The following is a 13,889-nucleotide window of genomic DNA, read 5'->3' on the forward strand; positions in this document are numbered from 1 at the left end:
TTCCAATACTAGTCATCTTATCAATGCATTCTGCAAAAATTGCCGTCTGAGCACTACACCAGGCATCTCTCTCATTAAAAGCATCAACAATCTCCATACAATCAGACTCAGCCTGCAGTCGATTACAGCCCAACTGTATAGCCATCTGAAGACCTTCCTTCAACGCTATAGCTTCTGCCATTACTGCTGAGTCAACATTGGACAAGAACATAGCAGATGCCGCAATAAATTCGCCCCTTGCATTGCGAAGAACCGTTCCAATAGCTCCTGTTTTACCATCATCATGAAAAGATGCATCAACATTTAGCTTCACCACTGCTCCCTCCGGCCTAGACCATTTGATCCCGCCACTTGGAGCCTGTTTGCCATAAACCTTAGATGCATTAGCAACAATAGACAGTATAGAAAATCTACATTTGATCATAGGAGGCGTGTTCTCATTATGAGTCCGTTGTCGCCGGAGCCACCACAAGTACCAACATGTTGTGACCACCACTTCCTTCAGCGTCACCGCAGTAAATCCTTGAATATTGTTTTCCGATTGACACAGGATGTGTTCCAAGATTGCCGAACCAGCTCTATCCACACCCATACTATCTGAAATCACATGTTGGAGCTCCATGACTTCCCAGAGTTGTTTCGCAGCAGGGCATAAGAACAACAGATGACGGACATCTTCTGCATCTATTTGACAAACTGGGCATTCGCTACTGTCACCGACATGCCGATTCGCCAAAATACATTTCAAAGGAATAATCCCATGTAACGCCCTCCATGTAAAATTTTTGATCTTACTTGGCACTTTCAGTTTCCAGACTATTTGCCAAACAGGGTTATGCACTGATGATCCGGGCAGGGTCATCTGAATTGCCCTAGCACCGAATTGATGCTTCCATTGTAGATAATACGCCGATTTGACAGTATATCTTCCATGTGGGGAGGCGCCCCAAGCAATAAAATCATCAAAACTATCTCCATAAAGGGGAATATTAGTGATTCTAGCCGCATCAACATTATTGAATAGGCTATTTATAAGTTGCACATCCCATGCACCTGTAATAGGACATATGAGCTCACTTACTTTTGCATAAACCGCCCCCGCCCTAGGTGTAATAATTCTTCTATCCGGGCTTGATGGAATCCATGGATCAGTCCATATATTAATAGATTCACCCGTACCGACTCGCCATATATATCCACGTTTAAACGTTGGTATCCCAGCAATGATACTACGCCAAGTGAAAGATGCACCTGTTTTTGGTCCTGCTTTGAGGATATCACCATCTGGGTAATACTTTGCTCTCAACACCCTTGCACATAGAGAGTCTGGTGTCGAGATCAGCCTCCAAATCTGTTTGGCAAGCATTGCAAGATTAAAAGACTGGAAGTCCCTAAACCCCATGCCACCCTCCTTTTTTGGATAACAAAGTTTCCACCAAGCGAACCAATGCATATGTTTTCCATTCTCATCATCACCCCACCAGAATTGGGCAATAGCATCCATCATCCTTTTACAGACTCCTTTTGGGATTTGAAATACAGACATGGCATATACTGGAATTGCTTGTGCCACCGCCTTCAATAACACCTCTTTGCCACCCACTGATAGCATCTTCTCCTTCCACCCATTAATTCTCTGGATAATTCTCTCCACAAAGTGCAGAAAGCATTCACTTTTATCTGCCCCAACCATTGCAGGAAGTCCAAGGTACTTATCAGAAATCGCCTCCGTATTAATATTAAGAATTTCACAAATCTCTGCCTTTACCAGAACATGAGTGTTTGGAGAAAAGAAAATACTTGACTTTGCCACACTCACCAATTGTCCAGAATTAGCACAATAGGTGTCCAGAACTTGTTGCAAGGAAGTTGCATTATTCATATCTGCTTTCATGAGAATAAGGGAATCATCAGCAAAGAGTAAATGCGAGACTGACGGTGCATTTCTGCACACCCTTACCCCATCTATGCCACCAACTTCTTCTTCATACAACAAGAGACTAGATAATCCTTCTGCGCATAAGAGAAACAAATAGGGAGAGAGCGGATCTCCTTGCCTAAGTCCTCTAGTTGGAACAAACATCTCAGTTTCCTCAGAATTAAATCTGACCTGATACTTCACAGATGTAACACATGCCATCATAAGCTGAATCCACCTCTCAGCAAAACCCATCCTCCTCATCACATTTTCCAGGAAAATCCATTCCACTCTATCATAAGCCTTGTGCATATCAAGCTTAACCGCACACAAGCCATTAGATCCGTTCCTTCTATTTTTAATTGCATGGATTGATTCATAAGCCACTAGAACGTTATCTGTAATAAGTCTTCCAGGGACAAAAGCGCTCTGCATAGGAGATATAATATCTGGAAGAATTCCCTTAAGTCTATGAGCCAGCATCTTAGAAATAATTTTATAGATGACGTTACATAAACTTATTGGACGATACTGTGTAATATTTTCTGGATCATCAACCTTAGGTATAAGGACAATAGTTTAGAGCTAGTGTGGGTGGGAGCACTAGTAGAAAACACGTCTTTCCTCAGACCCGTTTAGTCCTAGCCATGTCCTGGGCCAGGACTAAAGGCATGGCCGCGTCGTCCCGAATCCGTCCAAGCATACGATACTCATTGGTTCTGGTTCGTTAGAAACAAATTGTCCTGGTTTGTATCCCAAATCGGGATTAAAGGGTTCCGGGCCCATTGCGCCTGCTGGGACCCCTTTAGTCTCGGTTGGTGACACGAGCCGGGACATGAAGTCAAACGGTTCGTTCCCGCACGGAAGCCGATCGTCGTCGCTATTACTGGTGCAGAAATCGATCGTCACGCTCCGCGGCCACGGGAATTTGGGTCGCCGGCGGCTGGCCACGGAAATTGATCACCAGGTGGTCGGCCTGTTCATATTCATCTTCCTCACCTTTATATGCTTCACATCTCCTCCACCATTGCCACACATATTCATCATCTCTCTCCAATAAAAGCTCTCCGCGTCGACGTTCTAGACCCAATGGAGTACCTCGCGCGCGTCCCGGCTCCTCGCTCTCGGATGTACTTCCTCGCGGCCGAAGGGGTGTACTTCAAGATCACGGTCACTCTCCGTGCATCAAGGGTGGAGAAGTGGATCCGCGCCGTCAAGGACTTTCTCGACGCCGCACCAATCAAGTGCGTCGGCTTGGACTTCGAGTTCACCAACCATCGCAAGGGTAATTAGCGCGCCGCCGTCCTTCAACTCTCGGTGGAGACCGAGAATTTGGTCTTCCAGATTTGTTGGTCTGATGAAGTGCCACAAGTTCTCCAGGCTTTCTTGCAGGACAAGACCATAAGATTCTGTGGCGCGACTATCGGCAAAGATGTGAAAATGCTAAGCTCGTACAGAATTGATATTACTTATGCGTTCGACCTCCAAAAGATACTCCTGAACCCCGCCAAAAATCCCGTTCCGAGTCTGTATGATCTGGCAAATTCTACTATTTGGAAAAAAACTTGGGAAGAAGAAGAGGAAGAGAGACAAGAAGAAGGACGACGTGGAAGAAGAAGAAGACGAACTGATTTTTGGATGGGCCAATGTTTCATTGAGCTATGAGCAAGTGCACTTTGCCGCTCTAGACGCTCGCCTGAGCTTCGAGATGGCTAGGAGGTATTGGAGACTAGTTGGCTACAATAGCCATGTTGATCGTCTCAATATTTAAAGATGATAAGTATATGGTGGTGGTGTGTGGCATGTGTCTTCTATATTTGTATGAACTCTGAATCGTCTCAATATATAGAATCTTTCTATTGTTATTCAAATTCATCATATTTTTCTAATTGCGGTTTACAGATTTCTCACATATTAATTATGTCGTATCCAAATTCTCTACATTATTTGGCCATATTATATGAATAATGCATATATGATTTGATAATAATAATAAAACTAAATAAAACAAAATTATTTCATATTTAAATTCCTCACATTTTTTAATAATAATACATATATTATTTGTACAATTGCGGTTTAAAGATTTAAAATATTAATTATTTGGCCAAATTTTATGAATAATACATATATTATTTGACAATAATAATAAAAAATGAATAAAAAGAAATTAATTCATATTAAAATTCCTCACATTTTTCTAATAATAATGAATATATTATTTGTCCAATTGCGGTTTACAGGTTTAAAATATTAATTATTTGGCCATATTATATGAATAATGCATATATTATTTGATGATAATAATAAAAAGAATAAAAACAAAATTATTTCATATTTAAATTCCTCACATTTTTGTAATAATAATGCATATATTTTTTTGTCCAATTGCGGTTTACAAATTTAAAATATTAATTATTTGGCCATATTATATGAATAATGCATATATTATTTGATAATAATAAAAAATGAATAAATTTTTTATTTCATATTCAAATTCCTCATATTTTTCTAATAATAATGCATATATTATTTGTCCAATTGCGGTTTACAGATTTGAAATATTAATTATTTGGCCATATTATATGAATAATGCATATATTATTTGATAATAATAATAATAAGAAATGAATAAAAACAAAAAAAATCATATGCAAATTATTCACATTTTTCTAATAATAATGCATATATTATTTGTCCAATTGCGGTTTACAGATTTAGAATATTAATTATTTGGCCATATTATATGAATAATGCATATATTATTTAATAATAATAATAAATGAATAAAAACAAAATTATTTCATATTCAAATTCCTCACATTTTACTTACATAATGCATATAGTATTTGTCCAATTGCAATTTATAGATTTAAAATATTAATTATTTGGCCATATAATATGAATAATGCATATATTATTTGATAATAATAAGAATAAAAGAATAAAAATAAAATTATTTCATATTCAAATTCCTCACATTTTTCTAATAATAATGCATATATGTTTTATCCAATTGCGGTTTATAGATTTAAAATATTAATTATTTGGCTATATTATATGAATAATGCATATATTATTTTATAATAATAATAATAAATGAATAATTTTTATTTCATATTCAAATTTCTCACATTTTTCTAATAATAATGCATATATTATTTGTTCAATTGTGGTTTACATATTTAAATATTAATTATTTGGCCATATTATATGAATAATGCATATATTATTTGATAATAATAATAATAAATGAATAAAAACAAATAAAATTGTATTCAAACTCTTCACATTTTTCTAATAATAATGCATATATTATTTGTCCAATTGCAGTTTACAGATTTAAAATATTAATTATTTGGCCATATTATATGAGTAATGCATATATTATTTGATAATAATAATAAATAATAATAATAACAAAATTATTTCATATTAAAATTCCTCACTTTTTCTAATAATGCATATATTATTTCTCCAATTGCGGTTTACAGATTTAAAATATTAATTATTTGGCCATATTATATGAATAATACATATATTATTTGTCTAATAAAATAGTTTTATTAATGATTTTATTTTCATTGGAATTCAATATTATTATCTTATTTATTATTGTTTACTTACATAATTGTTTTTGGTTTCAAAAAATACAGTAATATGACACAATGGTATAAGAGTTAATAGGATTGATATGGTAGTATTTACAACAAGGTACAATCACATTCGCGGGAATACAACATAAAAATACCAATGAGTTAAACGTGTTGAGGGTGGAGTAGTGTGAGGATGGGTGACCGAGCGAGATGTGACCAAGTCTAGAATTTGACTACATATTAAGTGTAATTAGTATTAAAAACGGTCCAAGTGAGAGAGTAACGAGTCAAACAATTTGAAAAAAGAAAAAAGAAAAGAAAATTAGAAAAATGAAAAACAATTTCAGAAAATAATAATTAGTCCTGGTTGAGCTTACGAGCCGGGACTAAATGTCCTCCAGCCCAAAACCCTCTAGCGCAGCCACCTGGAGGGCCATTTATCTCGGGTGCTAACCGGGCCAACCGGAACTAAAGCCTGTTACGGGCCGGGACAGAAGACCATGTCTCCACTAGTGGAGAATCTAATTCATAAAAGAAATGTAAAAAAAAGAAGTGGGAGGGTGGGCACTTGTACGAGAGGTATTTTTTTTTGACTGTAACTACGGCGGGCGTGAGCTAGCCTGAACATATATTCAGCCAAGTTGACTATGAAGCTTTTCAGCCTCTACAAGATGGGTTCAAATGAACCAGAGTACACGGAGGTTACAAAGGAGAAGAAGAAAGGAAAAAACGCACACCACTAACAACAAGACTAAGGAGAGAAAAACAAAGTGGCCACCCCTCAATCTAGGGGACGGTTGGCCGATGAGAAATCTCATCGCGACCTAGGCACAACAATCACGAGGAAGAGCCCCAAGGACATGAAGGAAGGACAACCCAGCTCGAGGACTCGCCGGAGTAGTCGAACGGCCTTGGTCCGCCGAGACCCAGCACCGACACTGCACCATCGACGTAATCGAAGGGCAGCGCGCATCCGAGACCACACAACGCACCGACACCACCTGTGTCGAGGGTGTGGCCGAAAGGTTGCGCGCGGCCGAGACGACGCCACGAGAGGTACTGTTCAAGGGAGAGTTGCATTTCTAGCATGTGTAACCTATCTCATGTCATATATGCTGAGTATAGCTATACTGACTACATGGTACCTGAGTTTTGTAGCGACGTAGCGCTATGTGGTTGCTCGCGTATCTCCTTGCAGAGGCTTCCTTCGGTCCCCGCCTAAATTGAAAGGTGTAAGTTTTTTCCGGTGCCTTTTTTTAGTTCACGAAAACCCGTATCAAGCCACCCTAGTATGGATATACTAGGTGTACTCGATGTGACCGACGGAATATTAAACCACAGACGTTTCGGTTTTGAGCGTACATTGTTGTCTGCGTGTCTATAGACTTAAACGGACTGTACAAGCTACTCTAGACATGTACTTATGTCTTTTTATCCACTCTTAGGGCTTGTTTATTTGGGTTGTGGCTGGCTGGCTGCGCAGGAAAGCTGCTTTTCTGAATTTAGTGTTTGGTAACTTGGCTGGCTGTCTAGCTATGGATAGATAAATTGTCTGAAATACCCCGAGTTTTGAGAACATGTATTTGTGCTTATTTAAATTATTGATCACTATAAAATACTATGAATATTGTTCTTAGTTTTTTTTTGCATAATTGTAAAGCACACACATATCTATATATTCACACTCCACGTATAGAGCTAAGTTGATGACCTGTTTATTTGGCTACATAGAAGATAAATTACATACACCGCTCCATAGAACAACAGTACCGAGTTCTATGTCTAATCTATCTTATCAAAGAATTGCATAAACACGACTCATGGAACATGTATTTGTGCTTATTTCTGGAGGATACACCGCTCCATAGTTCAGTATACCAATCGATTTGCACAGCAGCACAGGCGCACATGCCCCGGCCGTGTTCGATCTAGAAGCGGCCAAGCTTGATCCAGAAGCGGACGAGTGGTGCCCCTGAGCCGTAGAGCAGAGCACGACAGCCTGGTGGACGGGGATGAGCCGAAGGTGAGCGGCACGGTCGATCTGAGAGTGGGAGCGGCGAAATTCAGCGCGAAAGTTGGGAACCGGCCGGAGACGGCGGCAGGTGGGAGGACAACGGAAGGTGGGGCGACGGCCGGGGCAACCCGGCGGGAGTGGTGGCGGCGCTGGCGGGAGCTCGTGTCTGGCTCACGTTGAGAGATGGAGAAGAAAACGATTGGATAGGGGCTATTTGGCTACGCGGTGGCAATCCATCCTAAATACAAAGAAACGAAATGGGTAGATCCAGAAAACGGTTCGCTGTTAAGGCCGAAGCTGCGGTTGGCTTTTGGAAAGCACCCACACAAAGCTACCCGTTTGTTTCAGTTCGTTGGCTTATTTTAATGGAAAGCTGAAAAAAGCCCAAACAAATACCCCCTTAATCATTGCACTGCTAGTTACGAAGAGGTATGAGAAGATGGACCGTTCATCTCTACTATTAAGAGCAAACTGGTGAATGTCTGGTGTCACATTTCCAGGATGGACAATAATACCCTCCCACATCTTTATCCTACCAAGATGATTTATCTCAACGCAATTTTGAAAAAAAAAAACCTGCGCGCAGAACAAAGAAAACGCAACTAACAAAACAACTCCTTATCCTACCAAGATGAAACCACTGATTCAGGGAAGATGGAGCACGGGCCGGACAGCATCTCCGCCTTCCTCCGCCCGCCGGGGCCCTTGCCTGTCCTGGCGAAGAAGACGACGTATCTCCGCTCTGGTCATCCACATGGATCATGGGCCGGGCGGGGAGATGGTAATTGACCTCCAATCGCCATGCCCGTCCACTTCCCCTTTTCGCTCGATTCCGTCAGTTATGACTCGATTCCTTCAAGGAGCAGGAGGATGGCGGTGAGCCGGTGAGGCGGAGCTCCTGGACTCACCGAGATCGTGGGAGGATGCTTAGAGGCATCGGGGAAGCGCCGGATTGAGGGAACCGACGGTGGCCCTGTTCAGCCCGATGTGAAGACGATTCGCTCTATTTCGTCAGTCCCGGCTAGATTCCATAAATAAGTAGGAGGATGATGTCGAGGCGGAGCTCCTGGACACGGCGGCCTGCCCCGAGAGGTTGAGCAGCGAGGGACCTCGTGATGGTACATCGGTGGACTGCAAGGGAGCTGGAGCTTGGAGGTGGTGCTGAGCAGAGGAAGACGGTTGTATTGGTGCTGAGTTGCTCGCGTGAAGAGGAGTTTGGGATGCTCGTCCGTGTAGAGAAGATGGACAAAGCAAAGAGATATTTAAATTTCTAGATTGGTATGATCTGTGTTAACTGAATATATAGTTAGATACTAGCTGAATTTGTGTTCACCAAATTGGTGTTTGTGTTAATTGAACGTCAACTAAATTGGCTTATGTGTTAACTAAAATAATGCTAATTTACACCGATCTGTAGCTGATGCAAACTGAAGTTTGTTGCTATTGCTAACTAAATGGTTGGACATGGGCGGCGGCTGGACGGAACATGAAGGGTGCGTCGACGGAGGAGGAGCGGTTGAAGACCTCTAGCGAGTCAGGCTGCAGATGCTACTTGGTCCACCGAGGTTCGTCATGGCTTCCGCCACCTTCACTTACATGCCCACTGGCCACTACCACCATTAGCTAGGTACTACGACTCCACTATTCTGTCCGGCTAGCAATTCTATATATTAAAGAATTTTTTGCCTTTTTTCATCAAGCATAGTAAGTACTACTGCCGGTCAAGGATTATTTGGAAGATAACTATAACAAACTTTCTGAGAATTTGGTCCATCGATCATATAAGAAATTCAAAATAGGACAAAGATTTTAGTGTCTACTGGAAGTATTTAAATTGATGAAAGTTCTGCATGCTTTCATAAAATGCAATAGGGATAGTGATGGTTTATGGTCAGACTAATACATGCAATATATCAAAGCTCAAGTTGCCCAGATCAAGTACTTCTATGGCAAGATGCCAACATTTTCTATTTGTGTGCTATTATATTTAAAAAAGGGTGATCATACACCCTTCCAACAAATGATGTTAGAGGTAACATTTTTAGAAACAATTGGAGGTTACTTTCATGCTACCATACTACGTGTCTTGGTCTTTTTTTTCTTCATAACTGTGCAAGGCTTCTTATGGTAATCCATGATAGTGTTTAGGTGGAAGTCATGGTCAACATGAATGAGCGACAGCGAGAGCGATGAGAAAGAGGTGGTACCGTCCTAGGAGCTTTGCGACAAGGACAAAATCATGGCCTTCTTCAACAACCTGCTGAGCGAGTGGTGCCAACAGGTTGATAAGATGCATGTTCGGCCAAGGGAAAGGCCGTCGTGACCACGTGTGCTCTTCAAGGTCCACAAGAAAAAGGTATGAACCATCTTCTACACTTGGACTTCTCTTCTTGTTCTTAAGATTTGAATCAATCGGTGCTTAGGTTGCAACTTTTACTAAAGGAAAAAAACATGATGCATCTACCCGTGTTAATGCTAATCTTTACTATTAAGGTGAAACCTGTGAATGGCTGGTGTCACACCCGAAAAAATACAAACAAATGCCACCGCACTAACTAACAATCAATAGTTCAGTTTTGTTGTTGAAAGGGCGTGATACTTGGCGTAACTATCCTGATTAACATGAATCAAATCTGAAATTATTCTCAAGAAAAATAAACAAACAAACTCAAGAGTAATACCGAAGGCATGGGCACGCAAGCGTGGGTGATGCGATATTACATGTCATTCCTAGGCAAGTTCTTGGCGGAGTACCTGCTAGACTTCCTGGAGATAGTGTTAGAGGATGAGGCCCTGGAGTCCCGCGGAGCTCCCTCATGGATCTAATGGAGTCAAACAAGAGCGTGATGTTGGCGAGCAGGGCCGATGAAGTTCTGCTCTGCCTTAAGAAATAATTTCCAGGCATGCCTCCATTTCCCACTATGCTATCGTGAGAAATCTTTACTGCAAGATGGTGAAATTCTTATCCCAAACTTCCGAATCAAACATAGCATGCATATTCGTGTAAGCATGTGGGAAGCACTTTAGTGTACAATGAAATTGAATTTACCACTTAGTTTGTTGTTTCTACTTAAAGAATCGGGGGCTTCCCTAAAATAGGAATATATCTGAATCATGTTTTATAACTTGAGTTTTCTTGCATGCAAAGGGAAATCTTTGTGATCTGATTTTCTTTCTGAATAATCAAGTACGCCTTCTGTGCACTCAGATTATGTGCTTCATTTCGAAACATGCAAAACCCTTATTTGAGTTCATTGGTTTTACATCATTTCGGCTTGTACATTTTTTTCAATAGCTAATATTAGAACTCAACATTCCCAAATTGGTATTAATTCAAAGATACCCAATTCTCTGCGAGAATAATCTTTCTTGTATATTATTCCCAGAGGAGTCTTTGATTATTAGAAATAGTTTGAGATTGATCAATTTTAAGTTTTAAACAGTATTGTTTACTATATTTCTTCAATTCCACTTTCTTGTTCCCTCCACCTTTTTGATGTCTAATGAAATAAATGAATAATTAAATATCACTAATTATTTTTACAAATAGGATAACACTAGCACTAAATACGCTCCTCAATTATTTGTCCTAACTTGAATCTATACATAATTTGTGCTTAAAATGTAAATTCTCCAGAGATATCTCTCTTCGTATTTAAGTTCATACAAAGGAGAGTTTGAATCGAGAAAAGAGTTTGGTGGAAAGGAGAATACTAGGGAAGAGATCATCGGGAGCAGAAAGACAACAAAGATGTGAGATTTGCATTAGCTCATGAGTTCCAATCAAGTCGATTTATCATTTAAATGATAGAACTGAAATATTAAGTTATACATGCATGGTCATTTCACCGGGAAAGGGGTGGCTAATTGGATTTTTCTATACCAATTTTCTCGGGATCAAGAACAAACCCAAGCTCCTACCTTCACCAAATGAAGGTAGTGAAGACTATTATGTTTTTGTTGTTGCATCGGCGGAGATGAGCCTCTCGATGGATGTCGGTATAATCGTCGTCTAGGTGAATGGGAAGAAGGTTGTTGTTCGGGCAACGCCGCGGGCGTGAAACCGAAGTAGTGCTGTAGGGAACATTTAAGATATCCGACGGAGGAGACGCAAAGGCGGAGTGGGGCGACATGCTTCGAAGCTACTTGGACTCCTTCAGTACGTCTGTACGTCTTTGGTGCCTCCGTCTAGCGGTACTTCACAAAATCAGATGTTGCGGTCCAGATACGGTTGTGGGGACGTGACATGTGACATGGATTGAAAAAAGGTTGTGATGCAACAAAATTTGTGGAGAATTGATTATGGACTTAGTATTTGTGGTTTTAGTTAACATGTACGATGAATTAAGATGGGAGTTATTATCCTTTTCTGATGGGTGGGAGGGGGTGGGAGGGAGTAAATTGATTCTAGGGCGTGCCGCTGAAGGTCGGTGACTAAATGAAGAAACAATTCCCATACTTGTTTTGTACCCTCTCGCTGTATTGACGACAAAAAAACAAGTGATTGTTGAGATTGTACAAAATAGCTCTAATAGTTTGACAATCTACTCTGTAATTTAAGGGCCAACTTAGCATGATGGTGTGCTTTGAAGTTCAGATTTCTAGACACATAAGCTTTGCTGGCTTCAAACTGGTTTCTCTAAATGATCCTTGCAGCAGCTTTCACCAAAATATCATTGTCGGAAAGAAAGCGGAGATTTTGGAGATAGAGCGCTTACAAGATTATTATTGATTATTATTGCTAGCTAGAAATCAAGGCCTAAAGCCTAGAATGCAGCTTTTGCCGGTGGTGAGTTTCACCAAACTTTCTCACCGCTAATTGAGTCACTGATTTCATTTTAATAGTAAAGATAATGAAATTTACGATCTTATAATTGGATCTATTAATTCCATTCTTATAATTTTTTATTCTACCAATTAGATAAGTCATTTGAGCCGTGGCGAAGCACGGGCATTCAACTAGTGTGTTTTAGTTCACCGAACCAAAAGTGCTCCTTGCAAATCTTCCGTGAACTGTAGCTATCTCTCAAAACATGGAAATCAGAAATCTCCACTATTGGAGCATGCTCGCTCTCGTCAAAGGTCATACGTAGTTCAGCTATCTCAGTCAGAGTTTTGAAAAACAAAACCTCTCAATCCGTACGTACGTGGACGTGATCATTTCATGTGGCATCAGATCCGAAAATCCTGGTCTACATATACGTGGGCGTTCCGGTCCTATCGGAACACCTCCCACCACAACTTTCTGTCCCTGCTCGTTATCTAAATCTAAATCTAAACTACCTAATCTAAATCTAAATCTAATCTAAATCTAAATCTAAATCTAAACTACTTATAAAAGCAAGAAGTTGGCAGGAACATTTAATCTCAGCCATCTGTCTACTGAGATCCTGTGGTCTAGCATGCTCCAATGATATTGCACGTCCTTGCGAACGAATTGTCCGACTAATTTGAAAATCTTCCATTAAATTAGCAGTTATTTTGGAAATAAATCTCCACGCTGCCGAACGAATCGTCCGACTAATTTGGAAACCTTCCATTAAATTAGCAGTTATTTTGGAAACAAATCTCCATGCTGCCGAACGAATCGTCCGATTAATTTGGAAACCTCCCATTAAATTAGCAGTTATTTTTGAAACAAATCTTCATGCTGCCGCAAGCTCCAGAATACAAAGGCTGCATCCCGCTCCACCTAATCTATCACGCATCAATGATGAAAAATCATTAAGCTTATTATGATATATGTGTTGCATTACAATTTAAGGTGTGCCTATGTCTCAGTTAACTGAGATTTTCTTAAGTCTCAGTCAACTCAGAAAAGTGCAACTGCAGTTCAAAAAAATGTGCAACTCAAATCTGTTGCACTTTTTTGATAGAAAAGTGCAACTCAAGTGCATTTTTGTAGGTGACTAAGACTTAAGTTGACTGGGACTTAGCAAAACCGTACAATTTACATCAACTAATCGAGACGTTGCACGTACATACTAACTAGTGCATACCAAACCTCCAATTTCTGACCTCATTCCTTTCCAAACTGCAGTCTTCTTTTGTTCCAGATTTTAGGATAATATTGATTTACTTAGTACGGTATTTGAGACAATTTAGTTTGCAACCAGTGAGTATTAGGAATCCAGTCTTCAAATCCATTAGGTCACACTGGTGGAAAAAGGGCCTTTGATCGCGGTTCGCAACTGCCATTAGTCGCGGTTGCGCAACCGCGACCAATTAAGCGCGACTAAAGGCCCCCCCCTTTAGTCGCGGTTCCTTACGAACCGCAACTAAAGGCACGTCCACGTGGCCGCTAGCAGTCCGTCGGGGCGGAGGACCTTTAGTCGCGGTTCTCCTGGCCAACCGTGACTAA

General features: G+C 40.2%; 1 long non-coding RNA gene across 4 annotated transcripts; it reads left to right on the forward strand.

Moving 5' to 3' along the window:
- The first annotated feature begins 7,984 nt into the window (after positions 1 to 7,984).
- Positions 7,985 to 12,071, forward strand: LOC127293304 (uncharacterized). Of its 4 annotated transcripts, none has more exons than XR_007845690.1 (4): positions 7,985 to 8,806; positions 8,946 to 9,093; positions 9,670 to 9,884; positions 10,263 to 12,071. It is a non-coding gene; the product is annotated as an uncharacterized lncRNA (long non-coding RNA). The 4 variants fall into 4 exon arrangements; XR_007845691.2 differs by having other exon boundaries at positions 7,992 to 8,309; positions 8,395 to 8,806; positions 9,670 to 12,071; XR_007845688.1 differs by having other exon boundaries at positions 9,670 to 12,071.
- The last annotated feature ends 1,818 nt before the right edge of the window (positions 12,072 to 13,889 follow it).

This window comes from Lolium perenne, chromosome 4 (genome assembly GCF_019359855.2).
Source record: "Lolium perenne isolate Kyuss_39 chromosome 4, Kyuss_2.0, whole genome shotgun sequence".
Lineage (NCBI taxonomy): Eukaryota > Viridiplantae > Streptophyta > Magnoliopsida > Poales > Poaceae > Lolium > Lolium perenne.